The sequence below is a fragment of the Telmatherina bonti genome (genome assembly GCF_933228915.1).
Source record: "Telmatherina bonti genome assembly, chromosome: 16".
In the NCBI taxonomy this organism is placed as follows: Eukaryota; Metazoa; Chordata; class Actinopteri; order Atheriniformes; family Telmatherinidae; genus Telmatherina; species Telmatherina bonti.
Genome location: NC_136614.1, coordinates 4,755,662 through 4,764,742, shown reverse-complemented (window position 1 = coordinate 4,764,742; position 9,081 = coordinate 4,755,662).

The following is a 9,081-nucleotide window of genomic DNA, read 5'->3' as shown; positions in this document are numbered from 1 at the left end:
AGACCTGCAGGTAAACAGTAAATAACATTATAATAAAGCAGAGACCTGCAGGTAAACAGTAAATAACATTATAATAAAGCAGAGACCTGCAGGTAAACAGTAAATAACATTATAATAAAGCAGAGACCTGCAGGTAAACAGTAAATAACATTATAATAAAGCAGAGACCTGCAGGTAAACAGTAAATAACATTATAATAAAGCAGAGACCTGCAGGTAAACAGTAAATAACATTATAATAAAGCAGAGACCTGCAGGTAAACAGTAAATAACATTATAATAAAGCAGAGACCTGCAGGTAAACAGTAAATAACATTATAATAAAGCAGAGACCTGCAGGTAAACAGTAAATAACATTATAATAAAGCAGAGACCTGCAGGTAAACAGTAAATAACATTATAATAAAGCAGAGACCTGCAGGTAAACAGTAAATAACATTATAATAAAGCAGAGACCTGCAGGTAAACAGTAAATAACATTATAATAAAGCAGAGACCTGCAGGTAAACAGTAAATAACATTATAATAAAGCAGAGACCTGCAGGTAAACAGTAAATAACATTATAATAAAGCAGAGACCTGCAGGTAAACAGTAAATAACATTATAATAAAGCAGAGACCTGCAGGTAAACAGTAAATAACATTATAATAAAGCAGAGACCTGCAGGTAAACAGTAAATAACATTATAATAAAGCAGAGACCTGCAGGTAAACAGTAAATAACATTATAATAAAGCAGAGACCTGCAGGTAAACAGTAAATAACATTATAATAAAGCAGAGACCTGCAGGTAAACAGTAAATAACATTATAATAAAGCAGAGACCTGCAGGTAAACAGTAAATAACATTATAATAAAGCAGAGACCTGCAGGTAAACAGTAAATAACATTATAATAAAGCAGAGACCTGCAGGTAAACAGTAAATAACATTATAATAAAGCAGAGACCTGCAGGTAAACAGTAAATAACATTATAATAAAGCAGAGACCTGCAGGTAAACAGTAAATAACATTATAATAAAGCAGAGACCTGCAGGTAAACAGTAAATAACATTATAATAAAGCAGAGACCTGCAGGTAAACAGTAAATAACATTATAATAAAGCAGAGACCTGCAGGTAAACAGTAAATAACATTATAATAAAGCAGAGACCTGCAGGTAAACAGTAAATAACATTATAATAAAGCAGAGACCTGCAGGTAAACAGTAAATAACATTATAATAAAGCAGAGACCTGCAGGTAAACAGTAAATAACATTATAATAAAGCAAGACCTGCAGGTAAACAGTAAATAACATTATAATAAAGCAGAGACCTGCAGGTAAACAGTAAATAACATTATAATAAAGCAGAGACCTGCAGGTAAACAGTAAATAACATTATAATAAAGCAGAGACCTGCAGGTAAACAGTAAATAACATTATAATAAAGCAGAGACCTGCAGGTAAACAGTAAATAACATTATAATAAAGCAGAGACCTGCAGGTAAACAGTAAATAACATTATAATAAAGCAGAGACCTGCAGGTAAACAGTAAATAACATTATAATAAAGCAGAGACCTGCAGGTAAACAGTAAATAACATTATAATAAAGCAGAGACCTGCAGGTAAACAGTAAATAACATTATAATAAAGCAGAGACCTGCAGGTAAACAGTAAATAACATTATAATAAAGCAGAGACCTGCAGGTAAACAGTAAATAACATTATAATAAAGCAGAGACCTGCAGGTAAACAGTAAATAACATTATAATAAAGCAGAGACCTGCAGGTAAACAGTAAATAACATTATAATAAAGCAGAGACCTGCAGGTAAACAGTAAATAACATTATAATAAAGCAGAGACCTGCAGGTAAACAGTAAATAACATTATAATAAAGCAGAGACCTGCAGGTAAACAGTAAATAACATTATAATAAAGCAGAGACCTGCAGGTAAACAGTAAATAACATTATAATAAAGCAGAGACCTGCAGGTAAACAGTAAATAACATTATAATAAAGCAGAGACCTGCAGGTAAACAGTAAATAACATTATAATAAAGCAGAGACCTGCAGGTAAACAGTAAATAACATTATAATAAAGCAGAGACCTGCAGGTAAACAGTAAATAACATTATAATAAAGCAGAGACCTGCAGGTAAACAGTAAATAACATTATAATAAAGCAGAGACCTGCAGGTAAACAGTAAATAACATTATAATAAAGCAGAGACCTGCAGGTAAACAGTAAATAACATTATAATAAAGCAGAGACCTGCAGGTAAACAGTAAATAACATTATAATAAAGCAGAGACCTGCAGGTAAACAGTAAATAACATTATAATAAAGCAGAGACCTGCAGGTAAACAGTAAATAACATTATAATAAAGCAGAGACCTGCAGGTAAACAGTAAATAACATTATAATAAAGCAGAGACCTGCAGGTAAACAGTAAATAACATTATAATAAAGCAGAGACCTGCAGGTAAACAGTAAATAACATTATAATAAAGCAGAGACCTGCAGGTAAACAGTAAATAACATTATAATAAAGCAGAGACCTGCAGGTAAACAGTAAATAACATTATAATAAAGCAGAGACCTGCAGGTAAACAGTAAATAACATTATAATAAAGCAGAGACCTGCAGGTAAACAGTAAATAACATTATAATAAAGCAGAGACCTGCAGGTAAACAGTAAATAACATTATAATAAAGCAGAGACCTGCAGGTAAACAGTAAATAACATTATAATAAAGCAGAGACCTGCAGGTAAACAGTAAATAACATTATAATAAAGCAGAGACCTGCAGGTAAACAGTAAATAACATTATAATAAAGCAGAGACCTGCAGGTAAACAGTAAATAACATTATAATAAAGCAGAGACCTGCAGGTAAACAGTAAATAACATTATAATAAAGCAGAGACCTGCAGGTAAACAGTAAATAACATTATAATAAAGCAGAGACCTGCAGGTAAACAGTAAATAACATTATAATAAAGCAGAGACCTGCAGGTAAACAGTAAATAACATTATAATAAAGCAGAGACCTGCAGGTAAACAGTAAATAACATTATAATAAAGCAGAGACCTGCAGGTAAACAGTAAATAACATTATAATAAAGCAGAGACCTGCAGGTAAACAGTAAATAACATTATAATAAAGCAGAGACCTGCAGGTAAACAGTAAATAACATTATAATAAAGCAGAGACCTGCAGGTAAACAGTAAATAACATTATAATAAAGCAGAGACCTGCAGGTAAACAGTAAATAACATTATAATAAAGCAGAGACCTGCAGGTAAACAGTAAATAACATTATAATAAAGCAGAGACCTGCAGGTAAACAGTAAATAACATTATAATAAAGCAGAGACCTGCAGGTAAACAGTAAATAACATTATAATAAAGCAGAGACCTGCAGGTAAACAGTAAATAACATTATAATAAAGCAGAGACCTGCAGGTAAACAGTAAATAACATTATAATAAAGCAGAGACCTGCAGGTAAACAGTAAATAACATTATAATAAAGCAGAGACCTGCAGGTAAACAGTAAATAACATTATAATAAAGCAGAGACCTGCAGGTAAACAGTAAATAACATTATAATAAAGCAGAGACCTGCAGGTAAACAGTAAATAACATTATAATAAAGCAGAGACCTGCAGGTAAACAGTAAATAACATTATAATAAAGCAGAGACCTGCAGGTAAACAGTAAATAACATTATAATAAAGCAGAGACCTGCAGGTAAACAGTAAATAACATTATAATAAAGCAGAGACCTGCAGGTAAACAGTAAATAACATTATAATAAAGCAGAGACCTGCAGGTAAACAGTAAATAACATTATAATAAAGCAGAGACCTGCAGGTAAACAGTAAATAACATTATAATAAAGCAGAGACCTGCAGGTAAACAGTAAATAACATTATAATAAAGCAGAGACCTGCAGGTAAACAGTAAATAACATTATAATAAAGCAGAGACCTGCAGGTAAACAGTAAATAACATTATAATAAAGCAGAGACCTGCAGGTAAACAGTAAATAACATTATAATAAAGCGGACCTGCAGGTAAACAGTAAATAACATTATAATAAAGCAGAGACCTGCAGGTAAACAGTAAATAACATTATAATAAAGCAGAGACCTGCAGGTAAACAGTAAATAACATTATAATAAAGCAGAGACCTGCAGGTAAACAGTAAATAACATTATAATAAAGCAGAGACCTGCAGGTAAACAGTAAATAACATTATAATAAAGCAGAGACCTGCAGGTAAACAGTAAATAACATTATAATAAAGCAGAGACCTGCAGGTAAACAGTAAATAACATTATAATAAAGCAGAGACCTGCAGGTAAACAGTAAATAACATTATAATAAAGCAGAGACCTGCAGGTAAACAGTAAATAACATTATAATAAAGCAGAGACCTGCAGGTAAACAGTAAATAACATTATAATAAAGCAGAGACCTGCAGGTAAACAGTAAATAACATTATAATAAAGCAGAGACCTGCAGGTAAACAGTAAATAACATTATAATAAAGCAGAGACCTGCAGGTAAACAGTAAATAACATTATAATAAAGCAGAGACCTGCAGGTAAACAGTAAATAACATTATAATAAAGCAGAGACCTGCAGGTAAACAGTAAATAACATTATAATAAAGCAGAGACCTGCAGGTAAACAGTAAATAACATTATAATAAAGCAGAGACCTGCAGGTAAACAGTAAATAACATTATAATAAAGCAGAGACCTGCAGGTAAACAGTAAATAACATTATAATAAAGCAGAGACCTGCAGGTAAACAGTAAATAACATTGACCTGCAGGTAAACAGTAAATAACATTATAATAAAGCAGACCTGCAGGTAAACAGTAAATAACATTATAATAAAGCAGAGACCTGCAGGTAAACAGTAAATAACATTATAATAAAGCAGACCTGCAGGTAAACAGTAAATAACATTATAATAAAGCAGAGACCTGCAGGTAAACAGTAAATAACATTATAATAAAGCAGAGACCTGCAGGTAAACAGTAAATAACATTATAATAAAGCAGAGACCTGCAGGTAAACAGTAAATAACATTATAATAAAGCAGAGACCTGCAGGTAAACAGTAAATAACATTATAATAAAGCAGAGACCTGCAGGTAAACAGTAAATAACATTATAATAAAGCAGAGACCTGCAGGTAAACAGTAAATAACATTATAATAAAGCAGACCTGCAGGTAAACAGTAAATAACATTATAATAAAGCAGAGACCTGCAGGTAAACAGTAAATAACATTATAATAAAGCAGAGACCTGCAGGTAAACAGTAAATAACATTATAATAAAGCAGAGACCTGCAGGTAAACAGTAAATAACATTATAATAAAGCAGAGACCTGCAGGTAAACAGTAAATAACATTATAATAAAGCAGACCTGCAGGTAAACAGTAAATAACATTATAATAAAGCAGACCTGCAGGTAAACAGTAAATAACATTATAATAAAGCAGACCTGCAGGTAAACAGTAAATAACATTATAATAAAGCAGAGACCTGCAGGTAAACAGTAAATAACATTATAATAAAGCAGACCTGCAGGTAAACAGTAAATAACATTATAATAAAGCAGAGACCTGCAGGTAAACAGTAAATAACATTATAATAAAGCAGAGACCTGCAGGTAAACAGTAAATAACATTATAATAAAGCAGACCTGCAGGTAAACAGTAAATAACATTATAATAAAGCAGAGACCTGCAGGTAAACAGTAAATAACATTATAATAAAGCAGAGACCTGCAGGTAAACAGTAAATAACATTATAATAAAGCAGACCTGCAGGTAAACAGTAAATAACATTATAATAAAGCAGAGACCTGCAGGTAAACAGTAAATAACATTATAATAAAGCAGAGACCTGCAGGTAAACAGTAAATAACATTATAATAAAGCAGAGACCTGCAGGTAAACAGTAAATAACATTATAATAAAGCAGAGACCTGCAGGTAAACAGTAAATAACATTATAATAAAGCAGAGACCTGCAGGTAAACAGTAAATAACATTATAATAAAGCAGACCTGCAGGTAAACAGTAAATAACATTATAATAAAGCAGAGACCTGCAGGTAAACAGTAAATAACATTATAATAAAGCAGACCTGCAGGTAAACAGTAAATAACATTATAATAAAGCAGAGACCTGCAGGTAAACAGTAAATAACATTATAATAAAGCAGAGACCTGCAGGTAAACAGTAAATAACATTATAATAAAGCAGAGACCTGCAGGTAAACAGTAAATAACATTATAATAAAGCAGAGACCTGCAGGTAAACAGTAAATAACATTATAATAAAGCAGACCTGCAGGTAAACAGTAAATAACATTATAATAAAGCAGAGACCTGCAGGTAAACAGTAAATAACATTATAATAAAGCAGAGACCTGCAGGTAAACAGTAAATAACATTATAATAAAGCAGAGACCTGCAGGTAAACAGTAAATAACATTATAATAAAGCAGAGACCTGCAGGTAAACAGTAAATAACATTATAATAAAGCAGAGACCTGCAGGTAAACAGTAAATAACATTATAATAAAGCAGAGACCTGCAGGTAAACAGTAAATAACATTATAATAAAGCAGACCTGCAGGTAAACAGTAAATAACATTATAATAAAGCAGAGACCTGCAGGTAAACAGTAAATAACATTATAATAAAGCAGAGACCTGCAGGTAAACAGTAAATAACATTATAATAAAGCAGAGACCTGCAGGTAAACAGTAAATAACATTATAATAAAGCAGAGACCTGCAGGTAAACAGTAAATAACATTATAATAAAGCAGAGACCTGCAGGTAAACAGTAAATAACATTATAATAAAGCAGAGACCTGCAGGTAAACAGTAAATAACATTATAATAAAGCAGACCTGCAGGTAAACAGTAAATAACATTATAATAAAGCAGAGACCTGCAGGTAAACAGTAAATAACATTATAATAAAGCAGACCTGCAGGTAAACAGTAAATAACATTATAATAAAGCAGAGACCTGCAGGTAAACAGTAAATAACATTATAATAAAGCAGAGACCTGCAGGTAAACAGTAAATAACATTATAATAAAGCAGAGACCTGCAGGTAAACAGTAAATAACATTATAATAAAGCAGAGACCTGCAGGTAAACAGTAAATAACATTATAATAAAGCAGAGACCTGCAGGTAAACAGTAAATAACATTATAATAAAGCAGAGACCTGCAGGTAAACAGTAAATAACATTATAATAAAGCAGAGACCTGCAGGTAAACAGTAAATAACATTATAATAAAGCAGACCTGCAGGTAAACAGTAAATAACATTATAATAAAGCAGAGACCTGCAGGTAAACAGTAAATAACATTATAATAAAGCAGAGACCTGCAGGTAAACAGTAAATAACATTATAATAAAGCAGAGACCTGCAGGTAAACAGTAAATAACATTATAATAAAGCAGAGACCTGCAGGTAAACAGTAAATAACATTATAATAAAGCAGAGACCTGCAGGTAAACAGTAAATAACATTATAATAAAGCAGAGACCTGCAGGTAAACAGTAAATAACATTATAATAAAGCAGACCTGCAGGTAAACAGTAAATAACATTATAATAAAGCAGAGACCTGCAGGTAAACAGTAAATAACATTATAATAAAGCAGAGACCTGCAGGTAAACAGTAAATAACATTATAATAAAGCAGAGACCTGCAGGTAAACAGTAAATAACATTATAATAAAGCAGAGACCTGCAGGTAAACAGTAAATAACATTATAATAAAGCAGAGACCTGCAGGTAAACAGTAAATAACATTATAATAAAGCAGACCTGCAGGTAAACAGTAAATAACATTATAATAAAGCAGAGACCTGCAGGTAAACAGTAAATAACATTATAATAAAGCAGAGACCTGCAGGTAAACAGTAAATAACATTATAATAAAGCAGAGACCTGCAGGTAAACAGTAAATAACATTATAATAAAGCAGAGACCTGCAGGTAAACAGTAAATAACATTATAATAAAGCAGAGACCTGCAGGTAAACAGTAAATAACATTATAATAAAGCAGACCTGCAGGTAAACAGTAAATAACATTATAATAAAGCAGACCTGCAGGTAAACAGTAAATAACATTATAATAAAGCAGAGACCTGCAGGTAAACAGTAAATAACATTATAATAAAGCAGAGACCTGCAGGTAAACAGTAAATAACATTATAATAAAGCAGAGACCTGCAGGTAAACAGTAAATAACATTATAATAAAGCAGAGACCTGCAGGTAAACAGTAAATAACATTATAATAAAGCAGAGACCTGCAGGTAAACAGTAAATAACATTATAATAAAGCAGACCTGCAGGTAAACAGTAAATAACATTATAATAAAATCGTGGTTTTGGGAAACTCCGTCTCTCCCACATTTCCCGACTGGATTTAATGCAAATGTGGGAAACAGACAAATACCAGGCTAACTGTTTAGCATAACTAGCTTAACCTTGGAAGTATCAGTCCTGTCAGGAATGTTCTGCTTCATGTTCATGTCACTTTGAAGACATCCTAATTAAAATGAGTAGTTTGTTTACCTACTTCATATGTTGACCCAGAGGACCAGTGGCTGTCCACTGGAAGCCAAGAGTTGCTTCTCCTCTTTAAAAGAAATCATCTGATGTGTATTTGAACCGCTGAAGATGTCCGCTCTGAATGAATAACAGCAGAGTTCAGATGAGTGATAAAACTCCGGGCTGTCAGCAAATAAAACCTGGAGGTGTCCCCGCTTCTGGAAACTTCTCTGATTGGTCACATTGGTGTACCTGTGTTGCATTCACTGAAGTCAGGAAATTAAAAGACTACCTTCTTATTTAATGTCATAAAGCGGCTGAGTTAATGTAAACTTATTTCTTCTGGGCTGAAAAATCCTTCGGGGCTTGATGAGAAATGTTCTGGGCTCGGGCCGGGAATGCCCAGGCCAGGCGACCCCCATGCAAGCACACCACGCATCCAGTGTTCATGTGTGATGGAGTAATGCTCCCACTGACAGGATTA